The 20,845-nt window shown below is 37.4% G+C and overlaps 1 pseudogene; it reads left to right on the top strand.

The window, feature by feature from the left end:
- Nucleotides 1-10,037: 10,037 nt before the first annotated feature.
- LOC102595635 (inorganic pyrophosphatase 2-like) lies at nt 10,038-11,787 on the top strand (annotated as a pseudogene).
- Nucleotides 11,788-20,845: the final 9,058 nt, after the last annotated feature.

Genomic DNA, 20,845 nt, shown 5'->3' with positions numbered 1-20,845 from the left:
ATGATGTCTGAAAAACCGCACTAAGTAGAGTCCCTTTCATGAGTGTGAAGCGTTCCACACCTATGAGAAGGAGTCTACGAAGTGTTTTAAGATAAACTTCACTTTCTTGTTATTCTTATCGTGCGTGGGTGTCATCTTCTTTCTAACTCAATATTATGCGTTTTCAGATCATGCCTCCTCGTAGAGCTTATGCAAGGAATGCTAATGCCTGCAACACTGACGCAGTTCCTCCAGTCCCAGATAATGAGGTTTTGAATGTTGAGTTTCGGAATGCCATTCAATTTTTGGCCCAGAATGTAGCCAACCAGAACAATCAGAAGGCTCTAGTTCCTGCAAATGCTAGTGGTGGATCAGTGGCAGCTAGGGTCCGTTATTTTGTTAGGATGAATCCACCTGAGTTTCTAGGGTCACAAGTTGGTGAGGATCCCCAGAACTTTATTGATGAGGTCCACAAGATTTTTGGAGTGATGTAGGTGACTAGAAATGATAGGGTAGAGTTGGCGTCCTACCAGCTTAAGGATGTGGCTCACATATGGTTTACATAGTGAAAAGACAACATGGGTGAGAATTCTGCTCCAATGACATAGAGTGTAGGGAGGCTACATCTTAGGAATTCATAAATTTGAAACAAGGTTCTATGTCAGTCCAAGAGTATGGACTAAAGTTCACCCAGCTCTCCAGGTATGATCCACATATATGGTTGCCGATCTTAGGGCACAAATAAGTAAGTTCTTATTTGGAGTGTCTGACTTGGTGAAAATAGAGTGCAGAAAGGCGATGTTGTTGGAAGATATGAAAATCTCTAGGCTCATGAATCATGCTCCTCAGGGTGAGGGAGATAAGCTTAGGGAATAGGCTAAGGACAACAAAAAGTCTAGGACAGGCAACTATGAGTACTCTCAGCAGAAATCGGGTGGTGGAAATCGCTCGTTGTTTCAGCAAAGGTCTTCAGCCCCACCACCTTCATCAGCTAGTGTTCCATCCTCCAGGTTTCGATAGGATCAGAAATGTAGGGCATCAGGCTCTAAGTCTCAGGGGAGTATTTTAGTTACTAGAATCTGCCCAACTTATCCAAAGTGTGGTAAGAACCATCTGGGTGAGTGTCTTGCAGGAAAGGATGGATATTTTGGGTATGGTAAGACTGGTCACAGATTGAAGGATTGCCTTTTTTATAAATAGGGACAAGGAGGTAACAATGGTAGGGCTCATTTTACAACTTCAGCAACACCAGCAGGTCGCCCAACTCAGTAGGGTACTTTATCTAGTACAGGTGGCGGTCAGCACTAGAACAAGTTGTATGCTTTCCAGGCTCGCCAGGAGCAGGAAGGTTCTCCTGATGTGGTTACTTGTACGTTGCGAGTCTTTCATTTAGATGTTTATGCTTTGTTAGATCCATGGGCTATTCTTTCCTTTGTAACTCCTTATATAGCAGTAAATTCGATATCAGTCCAAAAACTCTTTTAGAACCCTTCTCAGTTTCTACTCCAGTAGGTGACCCAATTATAGCTAGACAAGTATACAAAAATTTCTCTGTCATAGTCTCTCAGAAAATCACCTCAGCGGATATTGTAGAGTTAGAAATGGTAGACTTTGATATCATTCTAGGCTTGGATTGGTTACATTCCTATTATTCTTCAGTGAATTATAGAACTAGGATCGTTCGTTTTCAGTTTCCAAGCGAACCAGTCTTATAATGGAAAGGTAATAGCTTAGTGCCTATGGGTCGATTCATTTCTTACCTTAAGGCTAGAAAGATGATCTCTAAGGGGTATCTCTATCATCTTGTTCAGGTTAAGGATTCAAGCTCTAAAACCCCAACTCTTGAGTTAGTTCCAATAGTTAATAAGTTCCTAGAAGTGTTTCCAGAAGATCTTCCTAGAGTTCCACCCGAAAGAGAAATCGACTTTGGAATTGAACTCTTTCCAGATACCCAGCCTATCTCTATTCCTCCTTATAGAATGGCTCCAGCTGAGCTTAAGGAATTGAAAGAGTAGTTGAAGGACATTTTAGATAAGGGCTTCATCAGACCCAGTATTTCCCCATGGGGTGCACCAGTGTTGTTCGTGAAAAAGAAAGATGGTTCTCTTAGGATGTGCATTGACCATCGACAATTGAACAAAGTCACAATCAAGAATAAGTACCCTATCCCCAATATTGAGGACTTGTTCTACCAACTTCAGGGTGCTAATCATTTCTCGAAGATTGACCCCAGATCCGGTTATCATCATCTCAGAGTCAGAGATAGTGACATTTCGAAAACAACCTTCAGAACTCGGTATGGTCACTATGAATTTGTAGTTATATCATTTGGACTAACCAATGCTCCTGCAACTTTCATGGATTTGATGAACATGGTGTTCAAGCAGTATTTGGACTTGTTCGTTATCGTCTTTATTGATGATATCCTCATTTACTCTAGGAATGAGGAAGAACATGCAACTCATTTGAGGGTTGTCCTGCAAACTCTCAAAGATTGCCAGTTATTGGCTAAGTTAAGCAAATGTGAGTTTTGGTTACAATCCATTGTTTTTCTTAGGCATATAATGTCTAGTGAAGGGATCCGAGTGGATTCTCAAAAAATAGAGGCAGTGAAACAATGGCCCAGACCTACCTCTCCTACAGATATCAGAAGTTTCTTGGGTTTGGCTGGTTATTATAGAAGGTTCGTAGAAGGTTTTTCATCCATAGCTTTTCCATTGACTAAGTTGACTCAGAAAAAAGGTTAAGTTCCAGTGGTCAAATGATTGTGAGAAGAGTTTCTCAGAACTGAAAACTAGGTTGACTACAACTCCTGTTTTGACTCTACCAGAGGGTTTAGACAGTTATGTGATATATTGTGATACATCCAAAGTTGGCCTAGGTTGTGTGTTGATGCAATGAGGTAAGGTTATTGCTTATGCTTCTAGACAACTTATGGTGCATGAGAAGAACTATCCAACTCATGACCTCGAGCTTGCAGCAGTGGTTTTTGCCCTAAAGATTTGGAGACATTACTTGTATGGTGTTCACGTATATGTGTTCACAGACCATAAGAGCCTTCAGTATGTCTTTACCCAGAAAGAGTTGAATATTCGCCAGAGGAGATGGTTTGAGTTCCACAAGGACTATGATATGAATGTGCTTTACCATCATGGTAAAGCCAATATAGTAGATGATACTCTTAGCAGACTATCTATGGGTAGTGTAGTGCATGTTGAGGAAGTAAGGAAGGAATTAGCAAAACATGTTAACCGCCTTGCTCGCATGGAGTTTGCCTTATGATGCATCAGATGGTGGTGCAACAGTTCAGAATGGGTCAGAATTTTCAATGGTACCAGAGGTTAAGGAAAAACAAGATAGTGATCCTATATTGCTTCAATTGAAGGGTGCAGTTCATCAACAAAAAGTTGAGGTTTTCTCCCTAGGGGGAGATGGTGTGCTTCGTTACCAGGGTCGTGTGTGTGTTCCTAAGGTGGGTGAGTTAAGACAACAGAATCTTTCAGAAGCCCATAACTCCAGGTATTCTATTCATCTAGGTTCCACTAAGATGTTCGGTGATCTGCGAGAAGTCTTTTGGTGGAATAACATGAAAATGGATATAGCAGATTTTGTGGCCAAGTGCCATAATTGTCAGCAGGTGAAGGTAGAACATCAGAAACCAAGAGGGATGACACAAGAGATCAACATCCCTATATGGAAGTGGGAAGTAATAAACATGGACTTCATTACAGGTTTGCCTCGTACTCGCAAACACCATAACTCCATTTGGGTGATAGTAGACAGAGTTACTAAGTCTGCTCACTTTTTAGCTGTTAAGACTATAGATTCAGTGGAGGACTACACCAAGATTTACATTAATGAGATAGTCAGGTTGCACGAGGTTCCTTTGTCTATCATCTCGGATAGAGGTCTTCAGTTTACGTCTCATTTCTGGAAGTCATTTAAGAAAGGCCTTGGTACTTAGGTTAACCTCAGCACAACGTTTCATCCACAAATGGATGGTCAGGCAGAGCGTACCATTCATACCTTAGATGACATGTTGAGATCTTGCGTGATCAACTTCAAGGTTAGTTGGGATGATCACCTTCCTCTTATAGAGTTCACCTACAATAATAACTACCATTCCAGCATTCAGATGGCCCCTTATGAGGCATTATATGGGCGTAGATGTAGATCTCCAGTTGGTTGGTTTAAAGTAGTTGAAGTAGCCTTGATAGGGCTAGATACGGTTCATGATGCTATGAAAAAAGTTCAACTCATCATAGATAGACTCACGACAGCCCAGAGTCGCTAGAAGTCCTATGCAGATGTACGGAGAAGGGACTTGGAGTTGTAAATCGATGATTGGGTTTTCATGAAAGTGTCACCTATGAAAAGGGTGATGAGATTTGGCAAGAAAGAGAAGCTCAGTCTTAGATATGTAGGCCCTTATAGGATTTTGAAAAGAGTTGGTAAAGTGGTTTATGAGTTAGAGTTACCAGCAGAACTAGCAGCAGTCCATCTGGTCTTTCACATTTCGTTTTTGAAGAAGTGTGTGGGTGATCCAGCATCTATAGTACCATTGGAAAGTATGGCTGTGAGGGATAGTCTCACTTATGAGGATGTGCCAGTTGAGATTCTTCATTGTCATATTCGAAGGTTGAGAAATAAAGAAGTCACTTCAGTTAAGGTATTGTGGATGAGTCAGTCCGTAGAGGGAGCTACTTGGGAAGCAGAAGCAGCCATGAAGGCCAAGTATCCTCATCTCTTTCCTTCTGATTCCATTCCAGCTTGAGGTAGTAGTTCTCTCCAGTCTTTCAGTTACTCATGCGTAAATTCAGTCTCTGTATGTTGTTCCTTCAGTTATACTTTCATTTTCAGCGTATTTGCATCTTCTTGGAACTCAGTTCAGTCAGATTTCAATTTCCAGTACTTAGTGGTAGGGTTTGCAACTCTTTCACTACATATTAAGCTATTTTAGTCTTCATTCGAGGATGAATGTTCTCAAGGGTGAGATAATGTAACACCCCGTATGCTAGAAAGACCAGATTGCAGAAAATAAGAAGTTGCAGGTGCCACCAATGGGCACAACCCATGGGCCGTAGGTGGGGTCCGTGGTTGGCCACCTGCAACCCCTTCCTAGAAAACCCAAAAAATTATTCTAATGGTCGACCCACGGTCAGACCTTCGGACCGTAGGTCTGACCATGGGTTGTGGTCCTGGTCCGTGGATCAAAACCCTAGAACCCTCTCTCTGAAGCCAATTGACGATTGACCAGGACGGACCGTAGGTCCATCAACGGTTTATCGGTTGGCCCCGACAACTTTTATATATCAGGGATCATTTGGTCTTTTTCCTATGTGTTGGACACCTAAACTACGTTGTTTAACCCCTAAAATACATTGTTTGGTCAGTTTTAGATTATGTCAGATTATACATCCAAGAGATAGACCAACTTCATTGAGTTCTTGTGTCTATCATTTTGGATAGGGGTGAACAATTCACGCTTAGTTTTGGAAGTCCTTTCAGAAAGGTTTGAGTTCAAAGGTAGACCTTAGTACTACTTGTAATCCTCAGACGGATGGCCACGCATAACGCACAATTCAGACCCTAGAGAATATGTTGAGGGCATGAAGAAAGTGAAGACTATTCAGGAAAGGCTGAAAACAACGCAAAGTAGTCAGAAATCCTTTACAGATGTTAGAAGGAGAGACTTGAAATTTGAGGTTAATGATTGAGTCCATTTGAAGGTTTCACCTATGAAGGGTGTTATGAGATTTGGTAAGAAGGGAAAACTCTATCCCCTTTACATTGGTCCTTACAGGATATCCAAGAAAGTTGGTAACATAGCTTACGAGTTGGAGCTACCATCACAGTTACCAGTAGTCCATCCGGTATTTCATATATCTATGCTAAAGAAGTGTTTGGGCAACTCTTCACTTCTTGTACCTACCGAAAACATTGGTATCAAGGATAACCTATCTTATGAGGAGATTCCCATTCAGATTCTTGATCGTTAGTTTTGCAAGTTGATAACCAAAGAGGTTGCATCAGTCAAGGTCTTATGAAGGAATCAATTTTTTGGGGAGGCAACATGGGAAGCTGAGAAGGATATGAAGACTAGGTACCCTCAACTTTTTCCTTCCGAATCAATTCCAGACTAAGGTACTAACTCTTTGTAAAGTGCTCTTTAAGTTGTTATGTTGAGTTTATGCTAATGACATGTTTTGTTCTTGAGTTGAGTTGTTAGACACTCCCCCTATTTTGCTTAGCAATCTCATTCGAGGAAGAATATTTCCAAGGGGGAGATATTATAACACTCAGACTTTGAAAAGGGCTAAAAAGGGGTTTGTGCAAGTCACCCATCAATTTTTAGTTTTGGGTCTACTTCAAATGAAAATATTTATCAAAACACAAAGAATTAGGTGGCTCATTACCTATCAAATTAGAGGTTTTTGAGTCCTCTTTCCAACGCCGCCAAGTTTGCTTGATTTTGAGCTCAAAGTAAAAAGTTATTCCCATTTTAGTGAAGACCTCTCTTTTAAGGCATCTCAATCATTTTTAGAAGGGCAGTTTGGTCTTTTCCCATGCCTTGTAATCCTAGCCACGTTTTTCTTCACCCAATTAAGGTTTGAAACACCATTAATTCAATTTTTCACGGTCTTTAACACTTAGAGAAGTTAGAGTAAAGTTTCAAGAGGAGAAAAATCTAGGTTTGAGGCGTTCTTCAAGATTCCAATGATTTTTGCCAAGAACATTATTCTTTTCTGGTATGTAAGGCTTCTCACAGTGATGAACTTGTTCTTCCTCACATCCTACATCTCAATTTAGTGAAGAAATTGTTACATCTAAAGGATCCATTTTTAGTTCTTGATATTTGAATCCGGTTATTTAACAATTGGGGTTTTGATTCTTTTGTTTTGTGAATCTTATAGTGTTGTTCATGCTTACAGTCACATGAACCCTATTGATTTGATAAAGTTATGTTTCCAAAGGAATTTTATGAAAGTTCTCATGTATTAGTGTTGGGTTTGAGAATCAAGATGACTTTAGAAACAATTTCCCAATTCTAAACTAATGTGGGGTTCTAATTTAGGATGAAAAAATCGTTAGGGTACTGGGCAGGGCATGGGGCGGCGCTCCAGACTTGGCGTTCAGTAGTTTGGTTCCTGGCACCCCACGCTAGTAATGTGCTAGGGGTCGCCTGTATCAATTCTTCCTTATTTCTTCCGGCGCGTGTTCCTTTACGTTGTGGCTACGTTTCCCCTCTTTAGATTAGCTCTTATAAACTCCATTTACTAAAGTGAGTTTACATGAAAGGTTTAAGGGGTCTATTTTCATAAAAAAGAAGAGTTTTCAGTTGCTATGCATATTGATCTTGAGCTTGAAAGATAAGTCCATAAGTATACGTAAATGCAAGTATGAGTTATGTTTTTTTTGAAAAGTACTTCAGTAAAGTAATAGCCCTTTCTTTCTAAAGGGTGAATAGAATAATTGATATTTATTATTCTGGGAGTAGTATCGAGCATCAAATCGGGTTAGAGTCTTTTATAACTCAAAAGTCCCATAAAACTACGTAGCCAATGTAGGATAGAATAGCATTGATTCGTCCTGTCACTCTTCATTGACTCTGAGAAGACCTATTTGATGGATCTATAGTTACAGTATCATATTATCCTATACCCTGGCAAATTATAGGATGACCCTAGCAACATGGGTGAAACATTATATCATTACTAGGCTCATGGTAATGGTTGTTGGTTAAAGAAACTCCCAACAAGTAAAGTATATTCTTTTCATATTGCTTTTATTGCATATCTTATTGTAAAGTTTAAATTATTTTCACATCATGTTTATGTATTGATTCAATTGAGTTGCTTTCAGTCATTTAGTTCAATTAATTGTTCTTTCAGCCATATTACATACTTGTACATTCAATGTACTGATGCCATTCAACCTGCATCTTTAATGATGCAGATACAAGTGTTCAGATCATCAACAATCACTTCGTTCAGATCATCTTACACTCATAGACAATATTTGGTAAGGCCTCCTTGCATTCGGGAGACTCCAATTTCATTTCAGTTTTAGTAGTATTTAAGGCATTGCGGGTCTTTTCCCAACATCTATCTTGAAATAGTTAGAGGCTTCATATAGACGGACATAATTAGATGTTCCTATTATTTCTCATGATGTTTATTTAACTTATGAATTATGTTAAGTATTTCAAGACAATGTTTTTAAAACTTCTCTTTGAATGTCTAAATATCATCTATTTAAGCTTTTGCGTATCTTTAAGGGTCATATGAGTCATAGTTATCCAGGACAAGGGTTCGCTTGTGGATCAAAAATGATTCTCGAGTGTCGATCACATCCAGAGGGTAGGCTCGAGTCGTGACAAATGAGTTCCTAAGGCCTTGAGTAACATTTTCAATTAGTGAATTTCAAATTCAAACCTTATTTTCGAATTTGAATTTTGAGTTAATTGACCCATTTTTCAAAGTGAATGATGTGAGTATTGTTGTTTCCGCAAATTTATTGTGAATACTTGTTTGTTTTAGATTGTGTGGCCTTTGACATTAATTGGAAGGGGAAGACTCAACTCTTGGAGGGATTAATTGATTGATTTAAGAAAAATGATCTCCTAAACCTTGTAATCTAGTAGAATTTGCGTATTCCCTTCATTGTGTATGTGTTGGGAGTAATGAAAATGAGGTGAATGGTTAATTGTCCACGTGATAAATCTTAAAAAATAAAAAAGGGATTGAAATGTAAAAGTTATGTGTTGATCATAATGTTTGCAAATTGCTTTGTTATGACCCCTTTTTGATTGATTGAAGAAATACTTGATAGCATAAATGTGAACTTGGATTGCATAAATTGTTGTCTCTTCCGTGTGGTGTGATATTGCTTGTGCGCATTGATTGCTAGACACTGTGATGAGACATGTGAGGGTTATGATGCCAAGGTCATTTCCGATAAGTGTTTATGATGTCGCGGTCACTGTCGGCAAGTGCTATGATGCCGAGTTCATTTCTAGCAAGTGTTTGTGATAACTAGGTCATTTTCAACTAGTGAGTTGATATAAAGCTGATGAAAAATGGTTCCAGCTAGAGATTAATTATGTGATTTGATGCATTTTGATGTTTATATGTGACTTACTTGTTAATTGTGATTGATGAACTTGTTACGTGTGATTGATCTACTTGATATTGAGATCGACTTACTTGATGCGTGTTGAATTGTGACTATTGTATTATGACTATTGAGCCTTCTGAGCTGTAAATTGTAGAACAATTAGATTGGGCTGACTTCTGTGTAGGTTGTAGTTTGAGGAGGTTCGATTGGAATGGAAGGAGTATTCAATTTCTAGCTAGTTGCTTTGTTTATTAGGTTGCTTGCTGGGTACCATATTGTTGGTACTCTCTCCTTTCTTCTACACTTGTGTAAGTTCCGAGCCCATTACTGTGTGATCGTCCTTTTACTCCTATTTTCTGAGGCTTGTCAAAGGATTATTGAGAGGTAGTTGATTGTCATTCCGGTGGATCCTCGTTTTCCTTTTCTTTATGCTTTGTTCTATTTGAGAAACAAAGGTTGAGACTTGTACTTATTTCTTAATTTCGTACGTTATGTATTTGTAGCTTGTACACGTGACAACCAGATTTTGTGGTTTTAATAGAAAAAATAAGTTTTTCCGCTTTTATCTTGTTCTTGCTTTATCTTTTCATTTATTTTCGTTTCATTGGGTTGATGCTTACTTGTCTTGATGGAAATAGACAAGTGTCATTACATCCATTTTTTATTTGTGATAGTAGCATTCAAAATTTTCAAAGTTAATATCTTAAAAGGTCACCGAACTATGAAAAATTATCTAATAAAATAATTGAATTTAATTTTGTATTAATAAAATCTTTCAACTTTAACACATTTATCTTTTAAAATAATTCAACTATATTTATCATTAGAGTAGTGTTTATAAGCAAAATTTTTTTAGACATCCAAATTTGTGGATTTTATTCGGAGAAGTTACGAAAACTCAGTGGTTCCCGGCTCTAATTAACTCCGGGAAATCAGTGAATATGGTTGGGGAAAAGGTGGTGATTGTATTTGATTTTGATCGGACTCTCATTGACGATGACAGTGATAGATGGGTCGTCGAGAATATGGGTCTAACCCATTTGTTCAACCAGCTCCGACCAACTTTACCTTGGAATGCTCTCATGGTCACTCTTGATTTTTCTTTTGTTTTTGTTTTTTTAATTAACAGTATTGGTATTTTGATTTGATTTGATTTGTAACCCCAATTAATGTTATGTTGGTGGGTTATCGAGCATAATTTTGTTTTTCAATAGCTAGATTGGTTACTATTTTCTGATTCAACTATCATTTCCTAACAATGTGTAGTGATTGGTGTTTAGGATAGGATGATGGAGGAGCTGCATTCACAGGTAAAACTGTTGAGCACATAGCTGAATGTTTGAAGCAAGTTCCGTTGCATCCTCAGACAATTTCAGCCATACAATCAGCTCATGATCTCGGGTATGTATTTCTAAATTGTCATTTTGATAGATGTATTAGATATTTCGATGAAATTGTTGCTTTTTTCTAATTACATTTGTGGTTATTTCAGATGTGACTTAAAAGTAGTTAGTGATGCCAATCAGTTTTATATCAAGACTATATTGAAACATCACGGATTATACATATATTTCTCGGAGGTCATTACTAATCCAACATCAGTAGATGGAGAAGGTAGATTGAGGATCTTTCCTTACTATGATATGACTTCTTTTCATGGTTGTAATCTATGCCCTCCTAACTTATGCAAGGTATCCTAACATCCATTTTGTCATTCTCTGAAACTTGAAGAAATTATTCATCTCAATGCTCGAGTAGTTTTGTGGTCAGATGATGAATTCCTATAATTCATGCTAGATGTGTTCTATAGAAATAAGAGAAATCATCAAAACTTTGCAAGTCTCAAATGAAATGGATTTGTTTCACTTTCCCCAATTTTGTAGTCAACACTTGTAGCTGTTGAGATCATTCGTGTATTGCTATATGATGTTTCCTTTCATTTTAATTTGTTCTTACTTGCTTAATCCATATTAAGTTTGCAAAGGCGTATGATCCCGTGGAAAATGCTCCTTGTGTTTATCTCTCTTACCATTTCAAAACAAGTATGCTTGAACTTTCAAGTCTTGATATCTCCCATGCATAAGATATTTCTGCTTGACCTTTAATTAGTTTTGTATCATCTTCGATAACAACTGTGGTTAGCTGTTGTGAAGGTTATATTGATGAAATTGTGAATGCAGCCTTCTTAAATTATACCTTATAGGTGAAGGAAATTTTAGAACTACAAAGCTTTCAGGCGTTTATGGTCGCGTCTTTATTTCCTTTGTCTTTGACCATGTCTTATAGGATTCTTCAACTGATCTAAAGACATATTTTCATTGCTACTAACATTGCCTCCCATGACATTTTGATGTGATTCTTACCATTAAGTAGTAAAATTTTGCTATACTAGTCCCAATAATGCATTCGCTACAAGTAGCAAATATCTAAAATATCAGCTATTCTTTTGCGTATGGTCTTGTTATTGAGCAGATCCAAGCTTCCATGAGTGAGAAAAGGAAATCAAGATTCATATATCTTGGAGATGAGAGAGGTGATTACTGCCCAACGTTGAAGCTCGATAAAGGAGACCATGTAATGCCAAGGAAGGGCTTTCCATTGTGGGATCGCCTGCTAAGTGATCCAAATCTTTTGAAAGCAGACTATCATGAATGGAGCAATGGGGAAGAACTAGAAAGCATCCTACTCTAGCTTATTGAAAAAATATACAAGGAATAGAACATTAACATTCTTGATAACAGTCTATTTAAATTGTCAGTGTATATCTCCCTCCAACATTTTCCAGATTGAGGCCAGCCAGTAGGTTTATGCACTAAATTGGTATCTGTTAATTTTAGCTTTATAGGTGATTTTGGTCTATTTAAGCACTGTGCTTCAAGGCTCAAGTTGGGGTTGGCGCTTCAGACCGGATGATAATAGTACCACAACAACTATGCCTCGATTCCAAACAAATCGATGTTATGAATTTTCATTGACCATGTTAATTCATTTAAACTCATACTAGTCAAATATACATGTTTTGTACATGTGTATTGCGTTAATTAATAACAAATGTTGCAACTCATACTGGCCTCTACTTATTTGTTGCAATTTACAACTCTTTACTTTTAAGTAAAAGAAACATTACAGAGACATCCTTAAGTTATTATCCATAATTTCTATTTTTAGGTTTATATACATATACCAAATTTGATCCATAAAAATTTACCCCTTCTATCAATCTCAAGTTAATATTTCCTTCCTAATGAAAGTCATGACAAAAACTTAATTTTACTTTCTAATTATTTTCAAAAAAGAAGAAGAAAATTGCTATAACTTAATAAAATTGTAATTAATTTTAAAGTTTGAAATGTTAAGGACTTTTAATATAATTAAAACTAGTATATATACCTGCACAATGCGTGGATAATATAAAAAAATATTAATCACATATATTGTAATATGACTTATATTAGTATATCGGATCCCATTCCGTTATCAAAATCTCTATTATCATCTAATTTTGTAACACAATATAATTAAATCTCCATGTAATTGAAGAACGAACACATGATCATTTAATAACTTGTGCTATATAAATTAGAGATAAGTATTGAAAACACCCCTAAACTTGGCGTGAATTATTATTTTAGTCCCCCGACTATTGACAGCCTTAAAAATACCCCTCTACTTGATTAGTTAGTTTAAAAACACCTCTCTTATGCCACATGTCATCCACCTATGCGTATATGTGGAATTTTCTGTTGATGTAGCGTACACATAGATATATAGAGTAAAAAAGAGAAAAAAACATTTAAATAATTAAATGCTAAAATTTAGTAAAGAAGAATTCTTTTTAAAATTTAATTTTTTTTGGGAAAAGGGTCAAAAATACCCCTCAACTTTGGTTTATTGCTTTACTTTACCCTCGCCGTTAAAATGAAGTTAATTTTACCCTTCCCGTTACTAATTTCGCCAAATTTACACCCCCATTAGACGGAATCTCCAAAATTGACCCAAATTGACCCGAATTTAAAAAAAAAACCCTATTCCCTATTTTAACCCAATGACCCGACACCATTTAGAATAATTTAGGAACAATTGAACCTACTCTTCTGAGAATATAAATTAATCATTCTTCATCAGTCATGAGCTTCAACTTTAACGTCTTTGACCTTCGAATCTCTCTTAGGGTTTTGCTGGACTCATTTTGCATTCTAGCTGCCACTCTGCTCCTCATGCTTTTCCCTGACATCCACCGCACTCCAACATTGCAAATAGGAACTTTTACGTGTTTGACCGGAGAACTCACCATATTCCCACTGCAAGACATTATGTTCACCGAATCGTATCTCCTCAGAATCTCATGGGTCCGTTGTTCAATGTACACACTGTATCAAATAAGTAAAAATATAGTGCTTAATTTGTGGATTTAAGTAGTCAGGTAGCTGGATAGTAATATATTTTCTTTCAAAAAAATAGATAAAAGGTCCATTAGAATGATTTACCCTAAACAAAACTAGAACGAGAAAAAAAAGAGAGATGGAATATACTGTAAGGAACATTGAGAAAACAGAGATGTTAGGGTTCTGAGAGAGTGTCGTTGAGTATATCTGGAAACGAACATGACGACGGCAATGGAGAACTCAGTCACTGAGTGATGGATATCCACCTTCTCGGAGTTTATCGAGGTTTGCCAGAGAAGAAAGACTTTGGATTTTGGGATACTGAGTGTGGGGATTTGTTTGGCGTGGTGGCGTTCAGAGGTGTTCACCGGCTAGTGGTGGCTGGCGAGAGAGAAAACCAGGGAAGGCAGAAGAAATGGGCTATTCAGATTGGGTTAATTGTGGAATTGGTTTGGGAATTTGAAATTGGGCCACATTTGTAGAGACAAGAACCCAAGTAAAATTGGGTCGAGATTGGGTAAAGGAAATTTGGGAGAATGGGTAAAATAGGGTTAATCAACCGAATTATTCTAAATGGGGTCGGGTCATTGGGTTAAAATAGGGATTAGGTTTTTTTTTTAAAATTCGGGTCAATTTTGGCGATTCCGTCTAATGGGGGGTAAATTTGGTGAAATTAGTAACGGAAAGGGTAAAATTAACTTCATTTTAACGGCGAGGGTAAAGTCAAACAATAAACCAAAGTTGAGGGGTATTTTTGACCCTTTGCCCATTTTTTTTCTTACCTTACCCCATCCCCTGCCCAAGTACCCCAACCCCACCACCCACCCCTACCCCTTCAACCCCCAAAAATTTTTAAAAGTTTTTTTCTTAAAAAACACTTTTTATTCAACACCACCGAGTACCCCGACTCCCCCCTCCCCCCTTTCCCCCTCAAGAAAAAAATTACTTTTAAAATAAAATATATATTTTCTTATCCCACCCCTCTCCTCTCAAAAAATAAATAAATTAAAAGACTTTTCTAGGGTAGGTGGGTAGTGAGATATGAGGCTAGGGGTACTGGGTAGAGGATGGAGTGGGGTGATAAGAAAAAAATAAATTTTTAAAAAGAAAAAAGTTCTTTTATCTTCTTAAATTGCTAAATTCTTAACTTTTAATTATTTAAATATTCTTTAAATATTTTTACATATATGTATGTGTATGCCACGACAACAGAAAATGCCACATATATGCACATGTAGCATAAGAGAGGTGTTTTTAAATCCACTTAATCAAGTAGAGGAGTGTTTTTAAGGCTGTCAATAGTTGAGAGACTAGAATAATAATTCACGCTAAATTTAGAGTGTTTTCAATACTTATTTCTATAAATTACGTAACTAAGCAAGCATCTACTAGTGAATTACTTTTTTTTTGGGTAATAATAGATACTTTATATATAACTATAAAAAAAGACTTATTTGTTTAATACATAAATTACTGGGGGCATTCCCCATAGCTGAAAGTTGGCCCTTTATATGGCCATTAGTGTCATAATTAGTTAAAGAAATGCTCCTATAAAAACAAGTTCCAGCCTTGTTTGTTTCCATGGCTTCCATGGCACACAAAGGTGGAACTTCAAATAAAAAAATAAAAACATTAGGAGCATAACAACTTGCCTTTTTTGGTTCCTTCTTTAGCCAGTGCATCTGCTATGCTATTTTGCTCCCTGAAGATATGTCTTGGGGCCCGAAACATCCAGTTATTGCATTAAAGACCTCCATTCATAAATTATGTTAGTGTAGTGTAAATGATCATGTTGCAACATGGAGATTGCATTGGTAGAGTCAGTATTCAAGATCAGGGGAATTAAATTTCTACTCTTCACAAACGTAAGGCCAAATAGAATTGCCAAGAGTTCATCTTGATGGGGGGGTTGGTGTGGATGCATTTCTTATTGAACCTCGTAACTCAAAGGCCATTGCGGTCTATAATTACTCTCTCAGGGCCTGGACTTGCCTCTGTAGAACCATCAGTGTTAAGCTTGTAAGTGCCTCGAGTTGGTGGTTCCCATTTAACCTTGATGGTTATGTTATTCCTATGTTTTTCCATACTTCTTCTGGCCAAGATATGCTACCCTATCACACTAACGATGACATGGTTGACCTTGATATGGTATTTGTTTTTGTTGAAACCATTGTCATTTCTGCTGGTGCATAGTTTCCAAAGGCTGAAGGGGTGATGTCATTTCAAGTTAGCCATTGGTTGAACTTCTTGTTCTTTAAGGAGTTCTAGGTGTCGAGCCAGTTATTGGTGTTGAGGGTGGAAGATCCAGTTACAATATAGCCAGTATGTGGCTATATTGTGTTATTGGGTAACAATCCACTCAGTTGGAAGTCCAAGAAACACGAAACCATATCCTTATCTTCAGTTGAGGATGAGTACAATGCTTGAGAAAGGTTGCAGGTGAATTGGTTTGGCTCAAAAGGTTACTTGAAGAGCTCACAGTGCCCTTATCAACTTCCATTGGTGTATATTGTGATAGTCAATCAACTCTCCATATTGCTCGAAATCCTCTATTCCATGAATGAACTAAACATATTGAACTCGACTGTCATTTTATGAGGAATCAACTACAAGCAGGACTTATATCACTACATCATATAAGCTCCAACAATCAACAGGCATTTTGACAAAGACATTGATTGGGATTAAGCATTCTACTACATTAAACAAGTTGTTTGTGTTCTCCACGCCTCTAACGGGGGGGGGAGGGGTACTCATCCTTATGGATTGTGTTTATGGTAGTCAATTTATACCTTTGTGCAGTGCTCACACATATTTTCATTCTAATTGATAGAGGTAGTTTTATTTTAATGAAATAAAGTATACAATTGTGTTATATAAAAAAACATAAAGAATCTAGGCAACGTCATACTGTAGCAACAATTATATTATTTTTATAAATGTAAAAGTAGGTTAAACAAAATTTAAAACACAAAGGAGATGAAGAAGTGTTATTTAATAAAACGCAAAATTTAAAACACAATCATATTACTAAGTTAGTATGCTTGCTTTGACGTTGCTAGATTTTGAGACGAATCATATAAAATATGGGAAATGATGAGAGAAAACAGTAAAAGTTATAACTTTTTTAAAAAAAAATTGTTTGACATCAAAAGTATAATCAAAAGCCCATAGTTCTCGATATTCCATTCACCTGAGAGGAACCAAGATGTACTGTGATTTGCGGGTGATCTATTGGTGGAATGGGATGAAGAAGGATATTGCGGAGTTTGTGGCTAAATGTCCTAACTGTCAACAACTGAAAGTTGAGCATCAGAAACCAGGAGTTTTGTCCCAAGACATTAGAATTCCTACTTGGAAGTGGGAAGATTTGAATATGGACTTTATTGTTGGTTTGCCTCGCAACCGGCAACAACATGACTCAATTTGGGTTATAGTAGATCGAATGACGAAATCAACTTATTTCATTCCCGTCAAGGTTTCTTATTCGGTGGAGGACAATGCTAAGTTGTACTTGAGGAAAATGGTAAAGTTGCATGGAGTGCCTTTATCCATTATCTCTGATCGTGGTACCCAATTCACTTCACTATTTTTGAGATCCTTCCAAAAGGGTTTTGGTACTCATGTTAAGCTTAGTACGACCTTTCATCCCCAAATCAATGAGAAAGCAGGTGTACTATCCAAACATTGGAAGATATGTTGAGAGCTTGTGTGATAGATTTCAAGGGTAATTGGGATGATCATTTGCCTTTGATTGAGTTTGCCTATAACAATAGTTATCACTCAAGTATTGGTATGGCTCCATTTGAGGCATTGTATGGTAGGAGGTGTAGATCTCCTATAGGCTGGTTTGAGGTGAGTGAAGTTGCCCTAATATGTCACGACCCGAGCCTACACCCCGGATGCGACACAAGACTCTGAAAAGCCTCATACAAGCCTCATAACATTCATAACATAAGACATATGAAAAATGGTACGGAATTTAAAACTTTAATCCATACAATTGAAAACTTATTTAAAACAACGGAAGTCTAACATTGTCTCACATGGCCATCTAATACATCTTTAGAATAAAAAATAGGGTCACAGCCCTTTAACATAATCCGAAACTTAAAATGACAATAAAGGAAACTACTAAAGACTCTCATACGTCCTCGAATCTTGATGACTCACCACTGGTTTAGAGATTAGTCAATCCAACCTTTACTCCAAAGAAATCACCTTAAGATCCGGAACCTACACTTTGTAGTAAAAATAGAAGAATTATGGGTTAGCACACAAAAATTTACTAATTATGATGACCATGCAAAAATCATGCATTAAAATGACATTTTGGTTGAAAACCATGCTTTATGCCAATTTTGAGAAATATCATGAACTCTAGTATAAAAGGCATAAGATACAATCATATTCAACATGCATATCATTTCAACATATTAGAACCACCATCTGAGGCAACCCTAAGTTATACTTGTGCAATGTATAAATGGCATCCCATAATACCACTCATACTAAGTACCCCTTTGAGGCCATCATAGACAAGGAAGATACTTATTCAATAAGTCATGACAAGGAAAGCAACTCATAATAACATTTCCAAGTAAAGCATTCATCATTACATTAAGCCTTTAAGTCAACATTCTCATTAGCTTCATTATGAGAACATTCTTTTCTTTAGCCTTTAAGACATTAGAGAATCACACCATAGCCCTCTCAAAGTCTACTCGTGCAATGTACGAATAACATTCAATACTACCACCCACACGTCATAGAACCTCTTGAGTAACCATAGCACGTATCTCACATGATGGGAATAAGCATTAACCGACATAGACCATGTGATCAAACCACGGAATCCGGTGTCTATCCCACACCGTAAAGGGTTGGTCTACTTGCCTAAGGTAGGACCGTTAACATTTTAGCTTAGGTGGATCTACTATCTAATAACCTATGTGGGCACATAGTTTTGGGATAAGAAAGATGTTCATTGAAACTCGGCCTATCGTGGGGAGAGTTTCCATCTTACCATATCCACTCGGTGCTAAGCTTACATTCCCATAGAATAGTTCATTACTTTAACATCACTACACATGAAAGGGCGCCATAAGCCTACCGATTCAAGGTACATTATTTAACACATGAAAGGGCGCCTTAAGCCTACCGATTCAAGGTACATAATTGGATAGCTCGCTGAATCCTCATGAAAGGGTGCCATAAGCCTACCGATTGAAGGTTCATCATTATCATTTATGGAAGGGTGCCATTAGCCTAACGATTCAAGACACATCATTAGAATAGTTCATAGACTCATCATTCAAGGGCTACCACCATTAGGTCTACCGATTCAAGACAAAGCCTAGAATACTTCATTAATCATTTATGAAAGGACTACCACCATTAGGTCTACCGATTCAATGTTCATTAAGTCAAGATACATTAGTTATACAAGAAGAGGATGCCCTAAGCCTACGAATTCAAGGTATAATATTACATTAAAGAAACCCTTCACAATACAACATCATCATTCACAAGTGTATAATTGAAAATAATATTTCAATAATACAGAAATGCATTCTAGACATGATCACATTACTTTCATTGAAATCATAAAGCATATACATAGCATCATGATTATATATCAATCTTCATAAATTGACCTTCAAGGCCATGAATCACAATTCACCAACACACCTAGAATACTACAATTTAGGCATTAATAATGACATAATTCAATAAGCTCAATCAATATAGACATATTCTATTCACATGCTTTCATAATCAATCAACCCACATCATGAAGTCACAATTTAGTAATTTAGGAAATTCATGTGTTCTTGGGGGGCTTTCATCTTAAATCAACAATTAAACATCAATTCACTCATAATTCATCATAAATAACCTTTGAATACGTTTTGAAATTGAACCCATGACTAAGATTGAAACCCTAACTTTTAAGGGAATTTGGAAGCTTTGAAAACTTGTTTTGGAGGGACTCTATGGGTGAAAGCTACCCATAGATGAAGAGCCACCATACCTTGCTTAAGAATCTCCAAGAAATTTGAGGAAGAACCTTGAATTCGTCCAAACCCTAGCTCCAATCTACTCTTGTTCTTCTTCTTCTTCTTTGAGTTTTAGAGAGAGAAATATTGTGAGGGAGAAAAAGTTTTTGATTTGATTTGGGTCTTGGGGGTTAATGAAGTAAATGGGGATGGTTTATGACTTAAAATAGTTTATATAAGTGAAATAACATAGTATAAATCGACCCCATTAATTAGGAAATTACCAAAAAGACCCTCCCTAGGCAGCCCACTCCCAGGCACCACTAGTGGGCTCACAAGCCGTGGTCAAGACCACGAGCTGTGGTCCTTCCCGTGGTCCTTGGGCAATGGATAAGGCTTGGGGTCTTGGCCTCCTTCATGCCAAGGCATGACGGACGAGGACCTCCCACGGACCGTGGTCAAGACCACTGGCCGTGGTGCAAGTCGTGGTCCATTGGTAGTAGCTTGGCCTCAATGCCTCGCTTCCCACACGCCTAAGGGGTCTTCACGAGCCCCTTTACGGACCTTGATCAAGACCACTGGTCGTGAAGGTGGTCATGGTCTTGGGCAGTGCTTGGCCAAGGTTTGGGCAGCCTTGGCCTTTGGCTTAAGCTTTGCCCCTTTGCCTTGGCACTTTCCCTTGCAACCCTAAATCAAACCTTAGATGGTCTTCTAACTACGGGGTCTAACACGTACCTTGACGTTAACTCAAACGTTTAGGCTCTAGTTCAACCTACTAGTTTTCCGAGTCATTACATTATCTCCCCCTTAGGAATATTCACCCTCGAATGACACTTCTAGCCACCTTACGGAATCAAAGACTCAAGACTAGCAGCCCATTATGCACGACACATCAAAATAATGCACAAATCATAGGAAGAAACATCAACTTTATCTCAATATACTTAATGCAACACAAGGAAGTAGGAACTACATCCACAAACTCAATATGCATGAAAACTTCAACATTTCTTATTTCATTGGAGGAACTACCTTCTACAACAGAAATCATGCTCATCATAACATCATTAAGAACATTATGCAATTACTCTCAAAAGCACATTTAAGCATGTTCAACAAGTCATCTCATGAAGCATATAGGGAACTCATGATAAACATAAATCATAAAAGCTAATTTTCTCATTAAACATGAATTCATCAAGAACATGCATATCATAAGGAAATCATGGAAACACATAAATCACACATGACCCCAAAACATGAAACAAGCTACAAGGAACTCTTGGTCTCAAGATTGAATAGGAATAGAAGAAAGAGATACAAATATCGGAACTCTCAACAACCTTGCCTTCTAAACATACCATA

The sequence above is a fragment of the Solanum tuberosum genome, unplaced genomic scaffold, assembly GCF_000226075.1.
Source record: "Solanum tuberosum cultivar DM 1-3 516 R44 unplaced genomic scaffold, SolTub_3.0 scf00067, whole genome shotgun sequence".
NCBI classification, from domain to species: domain Eukaryota; kingdom Viridiplantae; phylum Streptophyta; class Magnoliopsida; order Solanales; family Solanaceae; genus Solanum; species Solanum tuberosum.
The sequence above is the reverse complement of the archived record's forward strand: the minus strand, read 5'-3'. Positions and strand labels throughout refer to the sequence as shown.